General features: G+C 40.4%; 1 pseudogene; it reads left to right on the top strand.

Moving 5' to 3' along the window:
* Nucleotides 1-19,299: 19,299 nt before the first annotated feature.
* Nucleotides 19,300-20,449, top strand: LOC149180505 (ABC transporter G family member 11 pseudogene; annotated as a pseudogene).
* The last annotated feature ends 1,884 nt before the right edge of the window (nucleotides 20,450-22,333 follow it).

Below are 22,333 nucleotides of genomic sequence, written 5' to 3'. Positions count from 1 at the left end.
GAGGATGATATGGTGAGTCTTTCTCTTCTAGGACTCCCAAAGAGTTGGCATAGTTATTAGGACTCTATCAATGGTCAGGAAAAGCTGCCAGATTGGGAACGGCTATGGTCAGATTTGATGCAAGGGGAGATCAGGAGGAACACTAGGGATGGATCATCATCAAAGACTGATCATGAAGAGAATTGTGCCTTAGCGATTAAGGAAAAGAATGGGAAAGGGAAAGCTTACCATTCCAAATCATATTCTTATCATGGAGGTAAGAAGAAAGACATAATGAAAGTTAAGTACTTTCATTGTCATGAGCTGGGCCAATTTGCTATAAATTTTCCACTCAAGAAGTCCAAGAAGAAGTCCTCAAGAGGAGCGGTGGGTGAGGCTTTGGCCTCTCAATTCGAATTGGAATTTTTCCTCATTGCATGCATGGTGTCATAAATGATGGGAAGTGTATGGTACTTAGACAATGGAGCTTCATTCCACATGACTGGCAACAAAGAGTTATTCAATGAACTGGAGGAGAAAGATCTCCATATGCATATCGAGATGGGTGACGATGGGAACTATAGTGTTACTGGATTGGGCACGATTACTTTTCAGAGGGAGCATGGGGCTCCACTCACCTTGAAGAATGTTATGTATGTGCTCAGGCTGAAGAAGAACTTGGTATCCATTTCCATGCTTGAGGATAGAGGCTATGATGTGATCTTCTCGAAAGGAAAGGTGTTCCTTCGACACATAGCCACAATTCAGGTAAAGAAGATAGGGATTCGGGTGAATAATCTCTATAAGTCGGAGGTAGAGGAGTGTGTTTATTTGAGCATAAAATCAGAAAGGGTGAAGAGTCGAGATAATGGCGAGTTGTGGCATAGGCGATTGGGCCACTTGCATCATGGGGCTTTGAAGATATTGTAGTAGATCTCTACTGGTATTCCTAAAGATACACTTGAGAAAGTTGATACATGCAAGGAATGTACTTTGGGAAAATACACCAAGTCTTCCTTTCATGAAAGAGACAGTAGAGCAAAGGATATTCTACAGAGATTCCATTCAAATGTGTGTGGAACATTATCGACAGCATCCACAGCCAAACACAGGTATTATGTTATATTTGTTGATGACTATTCTCGTAAATTATGGATATTTTTCATGCATAGAAAAGGATCAAACTTTCACAAAGTTTTGTGAGTTTAAATCATTGGTGGAGAAAGAGTTGGGCAAGAAGGTTAAAGCTCTATGGAGTGGTAATCGTGGTGAGTATGTCTCAAATGAGTTTAAGAAATTTTGTGCAGCGGAAGGGATTAAATGGGAGTTGACGACACCCCATAAACCTCAGCAGAATGGGGTGATTGAGAGGAAGAACATATGCATAGTAGGGGTAGTGAGGGAAATGTTTCATGATCAAGGCCTACCACTACACTTATGGGCTGAGGCATGCGACACAATGGTTTATGTTCAAAACTGTAACCCATATCAGATACTTGAGATAAAGACACCAGAGGAGGCTTATTCCAGTAAGAGGCCAGATGTTGGTCACTTCATGATTTTTGGGTCATTGGTATATTTCCATGTAACCAAAGATGCACGGAAGAATCTTGAGCTGACAGTAGAGTTAGGGACATTTTTGGGGTACACTGATACACCTCACAACTATCAGGTGTACTTGTCGACCAACATGATGACAATGGTTTGTAGGGATGTCAAATTCAATGAGGAGAAGGCCATGTGAGTTTCCCTTGAGAGGTAGCTTGAGGTACATGTAAATGAGTAGCTTTTAGCTCCTAAGGTTGAGGAGCCTCAGATTGATGTGGAGAAACCAAATGCAGAGCACCCGAGAGTGAATACATCCACTTAAGTAAAGTCTTCTATAGAGGGAAGAAAGCACACTAGAGAGGCTGATAGATTGTTGGATGATGCACGGGAGAATGTGGGAGCACCCACTTCTCAGCATAGGCAGAGGAGGTCACTTGAGAGGTACACTAGATACATGGCTCTTATGGGTGAATGTGTTGTGACAGAGCCATCTTCCTTTAAAGAAGTAGTGCAACAATCGATTTGGGTTGATGCCATGGTGGAGTATGACTCCATAGTTCGTAATAGTGTTTGGGATGTGGTCCCGAGACTAGAGGACAAGTCAGTGGTGATCTCTCGTTGGCTTTACAAGGTAAATCAAGTTGTAGATGGTAGTGTGGAGAAGGATAGGGCTATAGTTGTGGCTTGTGGATTTGCACAGGTAGAGGGAATTGACTATGATGAGACCTTTGCTCCTGTTGCACGGTACTCGTCAATCAGATCTATATTGGCACTATCAACACAGATGGGTTGGATGATATATCAGATGGATGTGAAGACAACCTTCCTTAATGGCATGATTGAGGAAGAGGTGTACATAGATCAGCCTGAAGGTTTTGAAACCTTTGACCGTGAGTTGCATGCGTGCCGACTTAAGAGAGCATTATATGGGCTAAAGCAAGCACCCTGTGCTTGGTACACGAGGACAGATAGCTACTTCACCGGGTTGGGCTTCACAAAGAGTGAAGCGGATGTGAACCTGTACCACATAGTGGTGGAAGGTAAGTTTTTTATCATTTTAATTATGTTGATGATCTCATACTGACTAGTGATGATCAGCTGATCAAATCTTGCAAGAGAGTTTGAGATGAAGGACATAGGGCTCATCCATTAATTTCTTGGCATGGAGATGGGGAGTTGATTGTGTCTCAGGGAGAGTATGCCAATGAGATACTAAGGAGATTCCACATGGAGAGTAACAAACCCATGGAGACTCATCTATAAGGTAACTGGAGGAAGGAGGATTATACTTTAGGGGAATTAGTGGAACCTACTATTTACAAGCAGCTTGTGGGTTCACTCATGTACTTGGTGAACACACGACCGGATATGTGCTATGTAGTTAACCAACTTAGTCAGTTAGGCCTACCAAGATGTATTGGAAGGTAGAAAAGCATGTGTTGAGATACCTCAGGGGAACTTCTCAGTATGGATTATGGTACAAACGAACAAAGGGAGTGAAGCTTCAAGGCTTCACTAATGCAGATTAGATAGGGAGTCCATCCGACAAGAAGAGCACATCAGGAAGGATCTTCAGTATTGGGTCAATGACAGTTTCTTGGTACAACAGGAAACAAAGATTGGTTACACTCAGTTCGGTAGAGGCAAAGTACATGGCTGCGTGTGAGGCAGCATGTGAGGCCATCTGGATGAGGAAGATCCTGGTTGGTTTGTTTGGTTAGCAGATGGATCCAGCTGTAATTTACTGCGATAATCAGAGTTGTATCAAACTCTTTGAAAATATAGTTTTTCATGATCAGTTTAAACATATTGATATTCAATATCATCATCTCAAAGATTGTGTATTGAGGCAGATTATGTTGTTAGAGTACATTCCCACGGAGGAGAAAGATGTTGACATTTTGACAAAGGCATTGTTAATATGTAAATTTGAGTTTCATAGAGATAGGATTGGGGTAGCTGATAATCCCTTTCTTGTTGAGAGAGAGTGTTGAGAAATGGAAACAATAAGTTCCAGTTTAATTTGTCCTTGAATTAAAATGAGAATTACAATCAAATTCTATTCTCATAGCAACTTGTAAATAGATAATTAAGTTTAATTAAGTTAATTAGCTTAGGAACTTCGAGTTCGAAGTCTTTTTGTAGTCATGTATATGTTCTCCCTAATTTTTAGGGGTCCAATATGAGTTTAAATTGATTTGGAAATTAGATCACTCAGTTTATTGAGCTAAGTTCAGTTAAATTAGCTCTAAATTATTTTTGGAACTAATAGTTAGTTGGTGCGCTAATGCATCCACTAGTGCTATTCCTCTTAACTAAAGATTTCCTCATGAGAAACTCATGCATGTCAGTTCAGAGAGAGACCCAGTTGAGACTAGAGTGTAGGGACAATGTACTATCAGTTGTATGATTTACTAAGCTATATAGATCATACATGCAGTCAGGAACTGGACCTAGTTTGGATTGCATAGTTTTGGAAGCACTGGATTCCCATTAATATGGGTTATTCAGCCATAGGAATTGCACAAGGAAATAGGGGCTTGGAGAGCTACAGAATAGGCTAAGGATTTAGCTTGATCTTCCTTGTGAGCTGAGAGTTGAGCATACTTGTGTGAAATTGTTCTGGTGAGAACAAGATTTGTATCTTCACTCATATTTCTAATATATGAAATACAGATAATAGGGTTTTGAGCAGTGGATTTCCCTAGGTACATCTTGTGTTATGTGCCATTGATTTATCTACTTCTTGTTCTTATTGTTTTCATCAATTTATTGGCTTCCGCTGGGTGAAAGTAGAAGTATATTCTTGTCCCGTGCTTTAGTAAATTGCATGAGATTTTGATATAGGATTTTCTTCAGGTTTTGCATCAAATAATTTCTTCATTAGCCAAAGAAGTTTGAAGTCCCTCTGCAAATAATTCACTACATTTCTTCTCTTTAGAATTGGATTCTTTTCATGTGCTGTACCTGCTATGCTTTTAATAACCACTAGTTCCTTTTCATATAGTTCCCAAGAAAGCAGATTTCCTTGCCTCTCCCAACGACTAGGTAGACCAACTCTTGTCCTCTGGTCAATTTGGAATCAAACAAATATACTGACTTTTGAACCTCCTTTAATATTTTCTCAACCTGAATACGAAGTAGGTTTTTCTCATTCATTTTACTGATTTCCATAATTAGTCCAACTCTAGCTGTAATATCTAATTCCCTTTATTCAATTGAATATTTTCCATTTAATATTTGAACCTATTTTTAGCCTTCATTGCTTATTTCTTTACAATTTTCTTGCATTCATCAATCATTAAATCACACTCGTTCATCATAATATTCTGTTGAGAAATTATATGAATATACTCCCATATATAACGAACCTCCCAGATGATATCATGCCAAACAATTTGTCTAACTTTAATTGGAGACATATGTCCCTTCAATTTGGTTTTTAACTCCTTGATCTCATCTTGTGCTACCTTGTTCTTTGTGGTCAACCGATCATTGTTTTGTTTTTCTATATTGAGATTCCTCTCCTTGATATCAAGATGTTCCTTTAGTTGAGTTAGGTTGTCCTAAATTTTCTTTAGTTTAACCTCTCAAATTCTAAGTTCTGCCATAACTTTCGTAAGCTTCTTTAAGCAGTCATTTGACTCACTTGGGACCATAATAGTGCAAACATGACATTTGATTGATTTTTCAAAGCTCTGCAGTTGTTCATGAATTTTTTTTTTTTTTTTTCCACTAACCGTTTCATCAACACTCCCTTCTCTTTCTCAACATGAGCTAGTTCAATTGTTTGAGTGTGCTCAGTGTCAGGCATTTTCAACTTCTTCCTTAATGAATGCACCTTAGATTTTTCATTTTTCAATAGTTTTTTGATAACTTCCATGTTTTTTGGATCTATTCCAAATTTAACAATTAGCTTCTTAAACTCCTCATTTTGAATATATAGTGCTATAGAATTTTCCTTTTCTTGCTTGAGCTGACTTGAAAATTTCACCAGAATATTTTATGCTTAATTTATTGTCAAAGAGATTTTTCTTAGGTCATTATAGAACATTTCCCCCTCCTATATATGCAAATTAATCTTGTCAGGCAATGGGATGTTAACTAAATTTATGGATAGATCTAATGTTTTAAAATCTGGCCTTCAAAGAAAAGACTAAACAGTTGGATGCATGAGGGAAAATTTTAATCATTTCCTTTCTAATCCATAACAAAGAGTAGTATTGTTTGATAAGTTGGAGTTTTTTGTGCTACTAGCTAAGTTTCCATGTTGCTTCTCACCTTATGACTTCTTTCTTCAATTTTTTGATAATTCCTCTATAATGATTTTATGAGAGAGGGAGTTTCTTTAATTGAGAATGTTGCCAAATCAGTGGAAACAAAGGAGGAGGTAGGTCATTATGGGTTTCCCAACTGCATTTGAAAACTTGGTTGATTTGAGGGTCCCTATGTAAATTTAAGTTGTAACTCTACTTCTTCTCTTTGAACCTTTTCTCTCTTTTGCAATTGTGAGTCTTCTATCTTAACATCAATTTTTTTAGGTATATTTCTCTTCAAGCTCTTCTCCCTTACTATAGGGGTTTGAAAACCTATTCTTTGCTACATTTTTTTTCCTGGCCATGTTAATTGATTTTCCATTTTCTCAAGTTCTGGCTTGATTTCATGAATATAAGGTGCAAAACTGATATTCACTCTATTTAAAATTATATATGAGAGGTCGTATTTACTCTTGTCACCTTAATCAAAGCGAAACTTATCCATTATTTCTTTAACTTTTTGGAGGGATTTTCTTCTATTCATTATGAATGACCCAACAATTATTTCTAACTTAAAAGTATACCTTTGCGTGCATGAACAAAATGAACTTGGTCAACGTTTAGACTTTGCCTTATAATTTCAAGAGAAAATATCTTCATAGGCAAAAATTTTATAAAATGATATGGTGGTACTTCAACACCATACAATCTTATCTCAATGTAATATTCAAAAATATACTAGCCCCCCACTCTCATGCCCTTGTTGAGCTACAACAACTCCTTTTCTTTAGGAAAAATCCTTAGAGGCTGCTGATTGTTCAAAATATTATATATAGTGGCCATGAATGATGAAAAGTAATAATAAAATCCTTCATTATTTTCCTTCTTCCTAACAACACTAGTCCATTCAATCACAAATTTCATTTGATTCTTTGAATCCCACATATTTAGAACCAAATGGCCAAATTTATCAATATGTACATATAAAAACATATAGACCAAGACAAAGGGATATTTTTCAAAACCATAAATATGATAGTTTTGAAATTGAAAAATGATAGACTTGGCTAGGTAAGAAGGGATATCCAAAATAATATCTGGTTGCAACATCAAACTCAAAAATCCTAGGGCTTGTTCACTTACTATCCCAGTATCATATTCTCCCAAAAGAGACAAAATTATAACTAAGACATGTTGTGCAACTTCAGAAAATAAGGTTATTGGATAATTCACTGTAGGTGGAGGAATTTCAGAATTTGTTCGCAAAATGAGTTTAAATATACCTTCCTTATTCTGTTTAGAAATATGTCTATAAGTAAGGAGTAAGGACTCGTATGAGAAGATCTTGGGATTCTTGACTATAGGAAAATTAAAAACTTTATGTATTAGATTTGAAGTGACCTAAAAAATATTCTCCCCTAAAAAAGACATAAAAAAATTCCCCTTTTGGACAAGGGAAAACACTAACCAACCGACAGGTTTGGAGAAATTATAGGTATGTGGCACAATTACATGATAAAGGCCAGACTGGATGACTCGAAAAATATTATCTTAGTCACTGGAATGGTCAATAATGTCTTGTCGAATCTTTAGAAGGTCTAAGGAGAAACGAGAATTGCATACTTTGGCTTCTCTATCCATAATGGACGGAGTTATAGAAGACATAAATATTTCAATTATTTTAGTTGATTTCAAGGTTTTCTCCATGTTTACATTTTTAAAGAAATGACAAGGAAGAAATGTGGAATTATGAGTTACCCAGTAACTAGAGACAATGAACAACTAAATGCTAGTGTGGAATCAACAATGTACACTCTGGATGTTGGTCACCATAACTCTGCAACTAGAGGACAATTAAAATAATAAGATGGATGGATTAGCATATTTTTTTGCGCACACGGCTCTGCATCGGAAAAATTTTGCGTCTGCTCTGCAACCCTTGGGCTCGGCTCTGCCCTGCCCGATCTGGGCTTGGAGCTCTGCTTTTCGGAGAGACCTTCGGTGTGCGGGGCATTTAGGATTGAAGAGGTTCAGGCTTCGAGTTGCAATCGCGTTTCGACAGCTCTGGGGGTCGATCTGAGCTGGTGCATGGGGTCCCTGCTTTGACCCCTGCCCCTCAATCCCCGATCATGGTGAATGGAGGCGATTCCCTTCTGCCTTCAGATCTAGATGCATTCCGTTCCCTTGTTGCTGCAGCTGATAAGCGGCCGATCTCGGTCTCGCAACAAAAGTTCATTAAGAAGTTGGACAACATCCCTACGGTGTCTCTACCGGTAGACAATGCTTGTAGATCAGCGCTGAACCTTGCCGAAAGGGGCCTCATCGGCCAGTTCACAGGGCTATGGCCATCCCCGAAGGCAGTAGATGAATGGGTCAAACAAAACTGGATCCCGCTAGTTAAGGAAGGAATAAAAAGCCATTTTGTAGGCAAAGGGTTCTTCGTCTTCGTGTTTGACAGTGGGGAAGACCGAAGCTTGATCTTCAGAAATGGACCTTATTTCATGGGCCCTCAAGGGTTATATTTGAACAAATGGTCTCCAGATTTTGACCCTGCTCAAGATGTTCCCACAGCCGTCCCTGTTTGGGTGCGCCTCCCGCACCTCCCGCACCTCCCTCTCCACTGCTGGAGTCAGAGCTCGCTGAAATCCATTGGCAATGCCCTAGGCAGGTATATTGATCAGGCGCCGAGGAAGGATCAGTTCTCCTGCGCACGCATCTGTGTGGAAGTTGATCTGGAGGTTGGGCTTCCTGAAGCCATCAAACTTTCAGTGGCAGACTGGTCGCATATTCAAGAGCTATATTACTAACAACTTCCCTTTAAATGTCGACATTGCCATGAATATGGGCATTTTGCAAGATATTGCAAAAAAAAATGAGGAAATAGCAGAAAAATAAAAAGGTGAGCAGTGGAAGCAAGCAAAGAGAAAAACAAGCAGCAGGCAGAACAACAAAAACAAAGCAAAAGAGACAGGGAACAAATCAGGGCAAGAAGACGCAAGTAATCAAAATAGTGGAAGCAGGGAAGCTAACAGCAGTGCAGGAGATAAAAACCCCTTCAAATCTCTTACACCACCAGCAGATCCTCCAGAAGCTGAGCAGGAAGATCCACCACAGATGAATAATGCAGACAACCAAGAGCCAGGTAACATCCCAAATCCGAATTCTAGCAATACCCCTTCTCCTTCTTATGCTGACATCATAAAACAAAAGAAGAAGAACCTAGAAAACACGGGCTCATCTGATGAGGAAACCTTTGAAAGGCCATCAAAAAAAGTTGGAAGAAGAACAAACAAGGAAACTAGGGAAGAAGAATCAGAACGACAGAAAACCCTAGGCAGTCAAACTACCATTGAAATGACCATCGGGAGAAATTCAAGACCAAGGGCGTCCAAGGGAGGAGGCCCCACCCCATCAAGTGGTAAATGATGCAGTTGGTCTCTTGGAACTGTAGGGGACTGGGTAACCCCAATAAGGCAAAAGCTATCAAAGACTTATTGAAGATGGAAACCGCGGACATCCTTATGCTCCAAGAGACTAAAATAGAAGGGGAAACCCTTCTAAACACTAGCATTATGAAATGGAAATATGATTCAGGAAAGGCTGTCAGTGCAAGGGGCTCGACCGGAGGAATAGGCACATTTTGGTCAAAAAACTCCTTCTCATTAGAACGATTCTCTGAGACCCAACATTGGATCTTCACAGAACTGCGCCACACTGTAAGCAATCTCCCCCTTGCTCTGTTTAACTTGTATGTCCCTGTTCATTATGAAGAAAAGAGAGAGTGCTAGAGGACACTCTCAGATTATATAGAGCAGATCAACCCCACAAATATAGCCATAGGTGGTGATCTGAATATAATTCTAGATCCCAAAGAAAAAAGAGGAGGGATTTATTCTAGGGATCCCTTCATCAATACAGTGGGAAATCTGATACTGCAGTGGGACTTAGTTGACTTCAAACCCGTGAAAGGCAAATACACCTGGACTAACAATAGAACAGGAGAAAATCAAATCTCTGCTAGGTTGGACAGATTTCTCATCAGCAGCTCATTAATGATGGACAACAGAATAGTTTTTTCCAAGATCCTCCCAAAGCTCACATCAGACCATAAGCCAATCCTTTTATGTCTAAAAGAAGAAGAAGATCTTGGCCCCCTCCCATTTCGTTTCAGCCCTCTCTGGGCAGGTAAAGAAGGGTTCTTTGAAACAGTCCAAACAGCATGGAGGATAGATGTACTCGGATCCCCAAGCTTTGTGTGGGAACAAAAAATGAAAAACACAAAAAAAGCTCTTAAAGATTGGATAAAGAAATCTATGCAAACCCCCACTAGGCAGAGGAAGGAGGCTGTTCTTCAGTTGGAAAGAATACAATTCGAAATGGAGGAGAAAGATCCCTCTCCCACAGACTTAGCCAATGAAAAATCTGCCCAAAGGAATGCATACTGCTCTTTTAGAATTGAAGAAGAACATTGGCGCTTAAAGTCTCGAAGCCTGTGGCTCAAATCTGGGGACAGAAATACCACATACTTTCATAGACAGTGCAGGGCTCACCTCTCACGCAATCATATAGCAAAAATTACCAGCATCAGCGGTCAGGTGTATAAAGGATTCTCTCAAATCAAAGAAGCAGTTGTAAACCATTTTCAGAACCTCCTAAGTGCGGAAAGAAATGGGAATGAGGAGGATGCAGAAGAGTTTCTCACAACCATTCCAAACCTAGTCAGCGTGGAAGATAATGATTCTCTGTTGAGCCCAGTCACGGAAGAAGAGATAACCAATATAGTCTGGTCCATGGAACTAGACAAAGCTCCAAGACTTGACGGATTCTCAGTTCATTTTTATAGAATTTTTTGGGAGATAATCAAAACTGATCTCTTCAGAATGATAAGAGGAATCCTGAGGAAGGAAAAAGTGGGTGGAGGAATAAAATCCACCTTCCTCACTTTAATCCCCAAGGAAACAAACCCAGGATCCTTCAATAGATACAGGCCGATCTCGCTCTGCAATTCATCCTACAAGATTGTGGCCAAACTACTGGCTAACAGAATTAAGCCCCTTCTTCGAAAGCTCATTTCTTCGACCCAAGGTGGATTTGTGAAAGGCAGACAAATCCTGGACAATGTCATTCAGATCCAAGAAGCCCTCCACTCCAGTCAAACATGGAAAGAACAAGGTATGATTATCAAATTAGATATGTGTAATGCTTTTGATTGAGTTAATCATTCTTTCCTGTTCAGGGTTCTTGCAGCCTTTGGATTCAACCAGGATTTCATAAACCTCATCAAAGCTTGCATTGAAAACATCTGGATCGCCCCAATGGTGAATGGTAGACCAGCAGAGTTCTTTTTAGCCACCAGGGGATTGAGGCAGGGCTGCCCTCTTTCTCCCTTTCTCTACATTCTGATGGCTGATTCTCTAAGCAGAAAGCTGACTCAGGAGAAACAAATCGGTTCCATACCTGGGATAAGAATTGTGCAAGGCATAGCCCCAGTGAATCACGCGCTCTTTGCTGATGATTCACTCCTACTTGGGGGTGCTTCCATGAGAATCGCTAACTCATTCAAATCCATTCTCCAAAAGTATTGCAGCATCTCCGGAGCGTCAGTCAGTGACAGGAAAAGTGTTGTTTATGGATGGAATACTGATCAGCAAACAATTGATAGGATTGCCAGCGAATTGGGGTTCAAAGGCTATGCAGCATGGGATAAAATAAAGTATCTTGGTCTACCTCTGACGATGGGATCCAACCGCAATCACTTGTGGGAGGAGGTGATTTCTAAGTTTAAAAAAAAGATTGCAGCGTGGGGCGGCATTTGGCTCACCACAGGCGGCAAGCTCACTCTAATCCGTTCTGTGCTTTCAGCCTTGCCCACATACCAAGCCTCTCTGCTGATGGCTCCAAGACAAATCGCAGATCAAATCTCCTGTCTAATGCGGAATTTTCTGTGGAACGGTGGGAAGGGAAACAACAACCGATTTCATCTTATTAATTGGGAAACAGTGAAGCGTCCCATTGCCGAAGGCGGACTCCAAATTTGTGACCCCCAGCAAGCAAATCTAGCTTTGGGTTGTAAACTCCTGTGGCAGTTAATAACCGAGCCTACGCACCCTATCAGCCAGCTCTTAAAACTCAAGTACCTCCAAAATCAGTCGATCATCTCCTTCAATCCAGCGCTTTCTCCTAGAGGAACGCAGGCTTGGAGGCTCTGTTGTAAAGGGATCAAATTCTTTAGAACTCATCTGTATAAAATCCCAGGGAACAACAAAAACATATTGCTGTGGAGAGATCGAATCGTGGGTCAACCTCCACTTTCAGCCATTAATGAAATTGCAGATTTAAGAGCTTGGTTAAGTTCAAAAGGAATCCAGAAAATCAAAGATATAGCAGAGTGGGATAACAAAGGCAATTGGCAGTGCTGGTCATTGCCTAACATTCCAGCGCATTTGAAAGATCAGTTAAATACTTTCACAGATGCAATTATAGACTTTACTCCAGTGCATAAGGATGAAGAAGATTCATGGGGATGGGGAAAAACAGGGGAGTACACAACCAAACAAGGATACCTACAGATGCAAGGTAAAAAGGATTCTCCGCATCCGGAAGCAGTGTGGAATCAGATCTGGGAAAACTTCAGCATTCCCAAGATCAACTTCTTCTGTTGGACTTTATTCCACAACAAAATCCTGACTGGAGATAATCTGTGCAGAAGAAACATTGTTGGTCCTCATCGATGTGCATTCTGCAAAAATGCATTGGAAACCTCAGTTCACATGTTCATCGAATGTGAGTATGCACAGAAGGCCTGGACTAGCTTCTTGATAGGGCTAAATGTGAGACCCCCAGCACACTGTACGATCACAGACATGTTCTCGTCTTGGAAATCTCGATACCCCTACAACATTATTGATAAATATCTTTGGCATAAGGTGTGGATTGCAGCTCCAAAATATGTCTGCTGGAAGCTGTGGCTTTCCCGGAACAAAATTGTCTTCAACCAAAAAAAAATCACTGCAGAAACAGCAGCGGAGCAGGCCAAGAAACTCCTAATAGAAACTCTGAGACAATCCAATGTCAAAGACAGCTCCCTTCGAAATGAAGAAAGGGCATGGCTGGATGGCTTCTCCCCCACGCCGATACCTTCAGCAATCATTCGCCCAACTCATAAGGAAAATTGGCAGATTAGAGACACCTTGGATAGTTTTCAGAAGTGGTGGAAATCAAAAGGAAAATGCACTATCTTCTTTGACGGAGCCTCGAAAGGCAATCCAGGCAGATCAGGAGCAGGGGGGGTCATCTACCTCCCGAATGGGAGAAAAGAGGATTTCAACTGGGGACTTGGGCTAAAAACCAATAATCAGGCAGAAGTCCTCAGTCTTTTAAAAGCTTGTCAACTGGCCAGAAAAGGAAACCCAAAGGAAATCATAGTCTTCGGAGACTTAGAATTTCTGATAAAATCTCTAATAAACAAGAAAGGGCTCAAGGATCCAGCACTAAACAAACAGCTCACAAGAGTGAACAGACTCCTGAAGGACTTTTCCTCAGTACAACTCTTCCATATCCTCAGAGAATTAAACACAGAAGCAGACAGACTGGCAAACACAGGATGTACTCTTGAAAAGAGCATGATCAGCATAAATGCAGGAGCACTGAATATGGCAACTATTCCCTAAGAGGGCAAGGCGATCTTGTAAAAGCAGAGAAATGTAATGTTTGAAACAGTGAATTGTAATAATTGATCTGGCTTCGGCCACCCATAAATAAAAATACCCGTTTCAGTTAAAAAAAATAATAATAAGATGGATGACCTTTCATCTTTTTTTTACTGAGCATGAAAAACAATAAATATTGATGACGTAATTTGTATGGAAGGGTGACATGGATGTATGGGAGATGATGTGGAGGGGTGAGGTGGATTGATGATGTGTAAGGGCTCGCTCACTTGTCTGGCTTGCCTGACGGGTACATGAGATTTCCCCAACTTCCGATGCATGGTTTTCATAAAATCCATTAACCACTTCTAAGGGGTCCCCATGGTGGTTTGTGAAAAGAATGGGGACCTGTTAGAATGAATTGTGGTTGTTGATTTGGAAATGGGTTGTTTAGCCATCCAACGTTCCAACAAGTCCTCATCATGTAACGTTCGAATGATTTAGCCTGTCAGAAAGCCTTTGATTCCTTGGGCTAATTCCAATGAGTGAAGATCTGAATCCAAAATTGTGCATGGTTTATTTTCTAATTTATAAAAGTTTCGGCCCCACTTTTATATAGTTTAAAGCTACACTTTTAAGCATGAAAGATTAGGGTTGTATATAAAATATAAATAAAAAAATTACATTGTTACACCACAAGACTGAGGCCCATTAGAGAACTGTGGTGTTATCACAAATAAGAAGGCCCAAGGAGGCTGCTGTAATACCTAAGAACTAAGGCCCATTAGGGAAATGTGGTGTTATCACAAATAATAAGGCCCAAGGAAGCCGCTATCATACCCAAGAATTGAGGCCCATTAGGGAAATGTGGTGTTATAAAAAATAATAAGGCCCAAGGAGGAAACTATCATACCGAAGAACTAGAGCCCATTAGGGAATTGTTACACCATAAGGTTGAGGCTCATTAGGGAGTTGTTACACCACAAGACTAAGGCCCATTATGGCGTTATTTTCTTTTGTTGCAAAGATTCACATTATATTAACATGGAAATATACATAGAGTACATGAAAAAAATATTAGGGGGTCTTTGCCTATCACCCATCGAGGTTCTCTGCCATTGGAGAGAGAAACCAAAGAACCTTTCCAGAATTTGAAAATAATGTCTTGTGCAATGCATCATAATAATGATGTTTAAGCTAAACATTACAAAATTCAAAACCCTCTTTTTGTGGTTGGACCGAACCACCGAGAGACAAACCTTGAAGAGAAGATAAAACATAAAAAAATGTTGCGTTGTTACACCATAACACAAAAATGTGGCTCGTCCTCGACCCACTCAGTCCTTCTTCTATTCCCATGGATTTGGAACCTTTGTTCTTACTGAGGTTATATTCTTTCTCATGGTATAACAAGCGCAAGGGTAAATAGGGAACCTAGTTGCCTTAAATATATTTGAATAGACCAGGAGGGGTTAACCACATCTCTCCTCCCCACATCGGTGCTCTCAGAAAGATAAACATTACCAATATTGTTGCTCCAAGTTCGGATCCCATGCCTATCCCTAACCATTTATCTCTTCTTTGCTATTGTACATGCTACTTCATTTGGTAGGTAGTGGAAAAGGTTTGGTATTGGTTCCTTCTTCAAGATACTCTGAGGGTTATTGGGGTGGGGTGGCTCACACTTTTTCAACTAGCCATCCTATTTCCTTAAAGTGATTCTAGCTCCTTCTACTTGCTAGAACAGGGATTCTGCTCAATTTCAAGTAACAATTACGAGTAAGTTCCCCCTGCCTTGCGATTAACTGAGAGGGAATAGTCTCATCCTATTGATACAACTACCAGAGTGGGAAATGGCCCAACAAAGTTCCACCATATGGAATCACAAATCCATCCTTAAAGGGTTTTCGGGCTACACTCACTGGTGAGATCGCAACATCATGTGAGAACCATCTTTGTGAGTGGATGGGGCTGATCTAGGTGGAATATGGTGGCCACCCACCTATTCCAATTGGATCCCCACCATTTTTTCTTTTAGTTTTTTATTTTCCTTAATTGTAGCAAGTTTACTATTTTTGGTAGTTTTTCGGGCCATGAACTTCCAAAGCAGTTTTGAGGCCCTAAACGACGTTTTTTTGGAAAATCACCGATGGAAAATTTAAATTTTCATATGAGTTTTCAAATTGATATTCATTGTGAACAAATTGTAGTCCTCGGATAGATATTTCTAATGAGGTATCGTGTGCATCAAACGAAGATCGTATGCCAAAGTTACGGCCTCGAGAAGTTGATTACCAATTTACCCCAACGAGGCCCATAGTTTGGTGTTTCATCTCCTAGGGTTAGGTTTTTTGATGTTTGGGGCTTTCCATTTTTTCTTTATAATAAATAGGCCTTCAACCCTCATTGTAACACAATTCAGAGGCATGCTGCTGCCACATCTCTTCTCAAAGATAAGGTAACATTACCCGAGCTAGTTTTATTTCTACTGCATCTATGTGTTTATGGTTATATTTATAATTTGTTGCATTCCTGTTTAAATTTGGATCAGTGGTATTACAGAAATCTACTATTTCTCAATCCTTCTTTGCATGCCCCCAATGAGGTCGGGGTATAAGGAGTTAGGGCTCGATCTGGTTGAACCTTTGCAAGATTAGTGTCATAAACCCCAATGATCGCCTGGGGGGAAGAAAAGAAAGATGAGGGAGTAGGATATCCTATCAAAATATTGCTCGAGGAGGCCCTTGAGAAACAAAGGAACATGATGATGGATAACTTTTCCTAGATCCTTCAACGATTGCCCACCAGCACCGTATCCACATCCAACAACCATTCTGGATGCACCACTCCTTTTAGGGTACAAGTAAAATTTGACATTCCCATATTTGAGGGCCAAATAGATGTAGAATCCATAGATAAATGGTTAAAATTGCTAGAAGGATATTTTTCTATTCAATATTTTTCTAGCCAGGAATAGATTACTTTTTCTCTTCCCAAAGCTGCCCCCCATGTCAAGGACTAGTGGGAAACCTATTGTGAGCAGAAGGATGAAAGTACACCCTCGCTATTTTCAGCCCTACCCACTTGGAATTCATTCTCGTATGCCATCAAGGAGCATTACTACCCTCTCGGGAGCTATGAGGATAAATAAATAAAGTGGACCACACTGCGGCAAGGAAGGGACCAAGACGTACTGGAGTTTACCAATGTTTCTCATACTCTTCGCACAAAGTTGGGTATTAAGGATTTTGAGAAACATTTGGTACTCAAGTACCGCGACTACTTACACAAGTAAATCCAAGATGAGGTGGATTTCTTGGATATCTCCTCGCTCGGCACGACGTACTTATATGCTTTCAATATCTAGCATCAACTTAAATAGAAAAAGCGAGACTTTGGATCTATGAATCCAAAGCAAGGAAACGTTGCCACCAACCGCAGAAAAAAGGACAAAGGCAAGGCGGGTAGGCCTAGGACCTTCCAAAGCCGTAAGAAAATAACAACACCGTGAAGCCAAACAAGGAAACAGGAAAGTGGTGTGAGTTCCATAAGTGCTCCACTCACAACACAAGTGAGTGTCGGGCCAAGCAGTCATTGGTGGCTGAGCTAAAGGCTTCTGAATCAGATGCATGTTCTAACTCTGAGTCAAAATCCAACAAGGGGAATGACAAAGGGAAGCGGATTATCGATGTGGAGCCCAATGCCACCATTGCCACAATGAATATCTAGAAGGAGGAACTCAAAGATCTAGAGGAGGAAGAGAGCCTCTTCCACTCCCAAATGTGGGTAAAGGGTTCCCCACTATAGTTCATTGTCGACAGCGGGAGACAAAAGAACCTCATTTCAGCATAGTTCATGAAGTGGTTGGGCTTACCAACCACAACACATCCACAACTGTACACCATTGAGTGGCTTCACCAAGGACGAGATCTTCGCATCAACTAGTAGTGTTACCTTCCATAGAACATCAAGCCCTTCATGGATGAGGTATTATGTGATGTTGCTCCTCTTGATGTTTGTGATATATTATTAGGCAAACCATACTTGTGGAAGTGATATGCTATGTATGAGTCAAGGCCTCACGTTGTTATTGTTACCTTGCGAAATAGGTTTTATAGGATAACGAAGGTAGCATCGCCTATTGCCATCTCATTGGTTACTGCAAAACAATGCATTAAGCTCATTTCCAAAAATGGAAATTTTGTTTTCCTAATGATACACCCTCAGGGAAAGGAGAAGATGGTCGCCATGACCTCTAGACAGGGCCTCTCTGCACAACAACAATAGATGGACAAGGTCGTGGAGGAGTACGAGGACATCTTCACCTCCCCGGTAGGGGTGCCTATGCATTATCAGGTCAAGCACTCCATTGATCTAACCCCAGGTGCATCGTTTCCCAATGGAGCAATCTATCGGTTCTCTGTTATGGAGAATGACGAAATCAAGAGGAAGATTCAGGAGTTTCTGCAGGAAGGTCACATCCAGCTGATTTCATCACGCTGTGGGAGCTCGATCGTGTTGGTATAGAAGAAGGATGGGACTTGGAGACTCTTTATTGACTATCGGGTGCTAAACAAGATCACTGTCTGGAATAGGTACCCGATCCCATGGATTGATGGCCTTCTGGACCAACTCAAGGGAGAAAAATATTTCAGCAAGATCAACTTGAAGTCTGGATATCACCAGGTACCAATCAAACCGTCTAATGTGTGGAAAACTACCTTCAAAGCCAAGGAGGGCCTTTTCGAATGGTTGGTTATACCTTTCGAGTTAATGAATGCTCTTGCAACCTTCATGAGGTTGATGAATGACATCTTGCATCCATTCACCAACTCATTTTTAGTGGTATACTTGGATGTCATCCTGATCTTTAGCCAAAGTTGGGAAGAGAACCCCCACCACATCTGATAGGTTCTCCAAACATTGCAGAAACACAAGTTATGTTCCACTTTGGAGAAATTCACTTTTGGCATGACCTAGGTTTAGTATCTGGGATACATTATTGATGAACGAGGGTGCATGTGGATCCAGCCAAGATCCAAGTCATTCAGGATTGGGCAACCCCAACCACTCTGACAGAGCTCCGCATCTTTCTGGGTCTTGCCAATTTCTACTGTAGGTTCATGTTGGCGTTCTCTCATATCACTTGGCCCTTGAGTCAAGTCACAAAGGTGTTAGACTCAGTCTTGTCAGTCCTCTGTCAGAGTCAAATTCACCAAGGTTCATTTCTCGTCAATTGCAGTCATCAAATGCCATTTTGGTCAAAAAGAGTCATTTTAATTCTTGAGTCCAGGGTTTTGTCTCCAGGAGTGGGAAATAATGCTTGCAGGCAAGAGGGAGATTCAATAAGTTTCTTATTTCAAGAGTTTCATCATCATTAATGCTCAAAGATATTTCTTGTTCAAAACTCTGTTTTGAATAAGAAATTGTCGAAATCAGTTTTTTGTAATAAGATGTATCTTTCCACCATGAAATTCTTCACTTGATTTGTGTATCCATTGAAGGCTTGAATACTATCCCTGTTCTTAATTTCAGCGACCAGCAATGCATAGAACAACTGGAAACAAAGGTTGGGGAAAATCTATTCAATTTCACGCAGTCATTTTGTACCATGGACAGTAATAAATTGGTAGTGCCTACTGATATACTAGATTGATGGTTCAAGAAATTTCAGGAACGAGCAAAAGAGACCCAGAATATTTGAAGAGCTTCGTGATTTAAGAGTGTTGGCAAGCCAAGGATATCTTTCACACAATTTGCTCTGATTTATAGTCGTGTTTTTCATTGTTTGAAAAATTATTAGTGCGCCAGAAATCGTATGGAATTTGCTAGAGGTCAAGCACATCACTGTATAGTAGGCTAACATCATGGTTAGCCTGATGTTTTCACAGGTGCCCATGTATGCCCTAGAAGTACATGCGCATACTCTCAAAATTGGTAACATTTTTCTATGTGAAAAAACAGAGTTTGTGCATGTGTGTGATCATACATGCCAAGGAACAGTGCTAGCTTCAGTCCATCAACCGAGTAGTGAAGTCTTTGAGCTTTTCGATTACCTGTACTTTCTTTCTGGTGGACAGACTGTGTACTTTGGGGAAGCCAAAATGGCTTAAGAGGTTTCGGACAAGCGGGTTTCGCTTGTCCCAGAACGCGAAATCCTGCAGACCATTTCCTCTGTTGCATCAATTCAGATTTTGACAAAGTAAAGGACACACTAAAGGGATCGTTTAGAAACCATGAAATAATGTATGAAGTAGAAGTGAGAGACCCTTTGCTAAAATTTTACTCAACCCAGGCCATAATAATCTCGACCGAAGCTTTCCAGTCATTTCAGTATGCTATAACAACAACAACTAGGGTTCAGGAAATGTCTCAAATTTAAGGAACAATGTTAAAATCCAATGGAAGTCAAGCGAGCTTCTAGATGCAATGCCTGACATTGACAAGGAGGTCTTTCGTTAATATGTACAGAGAAATTGATTATTACTGGTTGAGAGTAATGATATATACATCGATATATCACGCCATTGTGGCAAGGGACTTGTGCGGTTCCTTCATAGCAGGATTCATGAATTTCATGTCTACAGGGGGCTTCCCATCATTCTTAGAGAACATGAAGGTTTTCCACCATGAGAAGCTCAGTGGACTCTATGGAGTGGCAGTTTTGCAATTGTGAATTTTTTATCATCTTTGCCATACCTAGTAATGTTGGCCGGATTCTTTACCGCAATTGTCTTTTTCATGGTACAGTTGCATCAGGCTTGTATTCGCTTTTCATACTGGTTTCTGGATCTACTTGGAACAATTGTTGTGGTTGAGAGTTTGATGATGATTATGGTTGCTTTGGTACCGGACTTTCTGATGGGAATTGGAACAGGCGTTGCAAATTTGGCAAATTTTATGATGACTTTAAGATTTTCCCGTTAGGTAACCGAGCTCCCCAAACCAATCTGGTGCTATCCTATTTCCTGTATAAGTTATGACACATTGAGCCTCCGCGTGGCGCATAGGGAGTAGGCACAGCGCGGCGCACATGGGCCGTGCGGCGCACTGGGTGCTCCTCCACAGTGCATTTTTTGCACTGGCACGACGCACTCACCAAGCGCAACGCACTGGGAGTGCGCGTGGCGCACATAGCCCCAAGGCTGAAATTTATCATCAATACATCAAAAATTCAATTTGCTGTGGCTCAATTCTTCTCCAAGAGCCAGAGAAAACAATTCACTAGGATTCTAAAGTAGTTGTGTATTTTCTGAAAGGATTTTCATAAAAATGGATTTAGGGTCATTGATACAATAAAACCAGCACAAACGTGTTAGTTAGTATAGCAGGAGCCAGTGCACGAAGGATACCTGATTATTGGGCGTATGATTCATAAAAGAAGGCGGGTTTTGTTGTGTTGAAGAAACAAGGGGCAAAACACTACATGAATTCTTTGTTTCAGATATCGTTTCATATTCCTTACTTCAGAAATGCTGACTATCACATGCCCACAACTGAGGATGATATGCCCTCAAACAGTATTTCATTGGCTCCACAGAACTTGTTTTATAAATCCAGCGCAGTGACACCAATGTTTCAACAAAGGACTTGACCAAATCATTCGGATTGGGCACATATGATTTTTTTTATGCAACAGGATGAGCAGGAGCTAAACCGAGTACTCTGCAAAAAAAAGTTAGAAGGGGACAGCTGTTGAGGATAAGATAAAGCCATCTATTTGAAGGACATCATATGAAACTACATCGAGTGTATAAATGAGGATTATAAATCTACAAGGAAGGAATCATTCTATGATCTACAACTTGATATTAGAGGCCGCTGAGATGTTTATGCTTCATTTAATAAGTATGTTGAGGTTGAAACAACTTAATGGTGATAAAAAATATCATGCAGAGCAGTATGGACTTCAGAAGGTAATAAAAGGTGTTCTTTTCCTTGGTTTTCCTCCTGTACTACAACTTCAGTTGAGACGTTGGATATGATTTCATGCTAGACACAATTGAAACGCAGTCACGATAACAATAATGGTCCCAAAAATAAACAGCCACAACGTCATTACAAAGGTCGTGATCTCAGCGCCAACATACCTTCACTCAACATAGGAAATGAAGTCATAATCGAGGTGAAAGTATGGATCATGAAAGGATCTCCATGAAATAGCAATATATATATTCCGTAACTAGTTTAAGACAACCCAGACCAATGTATGGTTGGAAAACATCTATATATTTTTGGCTGGGGCTGCATTTAAACGTATGCACACGTGTTCCTCAGAAACGACGTGTCTATGTCCATACTGGGCGCACAAAGACTGCCCTTTTAAACCAATGCGTTGTTCAGAGGGATGAAGGACACTTAATCATATGTTTTTAACCTGCTAAACAGAGTAATGAATTTGTTGTGATTGAGTTGCACATGGTATTAAAGGAGAATGGCAACTGGGTGCGTTCAATAAAAGCAAAATTTTAATGGAAAATCATTTTTTTCAGATGACACATGTAAAAGAAAACTAAACAATTCGTAGAGCGGCCTCCAAATAGATAGTCCATCAATAGACAGCTGAGATATCTTTAAAGACACCATTGAAATTACTGGAATGTGTTTTACCATGGCTTGTTGCAATGCTGAGTGAAAAGGAATAAAAGGAAATGCTTCAAAGACATGCGCCTAGCAGCTCCTGTCGCTGACATGGGTCTAGCTACACTATTCTCTGAATGGGCTTGCAAAGGATATATTAAAAATTACTCCAGAGATTTACAAAAAGAAGATCCTAGCTTTCTAAAAGTCCTGGGGAATCCATATTCATTTCCATGCAGCTTAATTGAATGGATAACTTTGATTCGGTAATATTGTGGGCTGAGACAGATTCTGTCAGAAAGCCTCTTCATGATAATAACA

The sequence above is a fragment of the Pinus tabuliformis genome, chromosome 3_2 (assembly GCF_031772625.1).
Source record: "Pinus tabuliformis cultivar Carrire ecotype Pingquan chromosome 3_2, CPIR1, whole genome shotgun sequence".
NCBI classification, from domain to species: Eukaryota; Viridiplantae; Streptophyta; class Pinopsida; order Pinales; family Pinaceae; genus Pinus; species Pinus tabuliformis.
The sequence above is the reverse complement of the archived record's forward strand: the minus strand, read 5'-3'. Positions and strand labels throughout refer to the sequence as shown.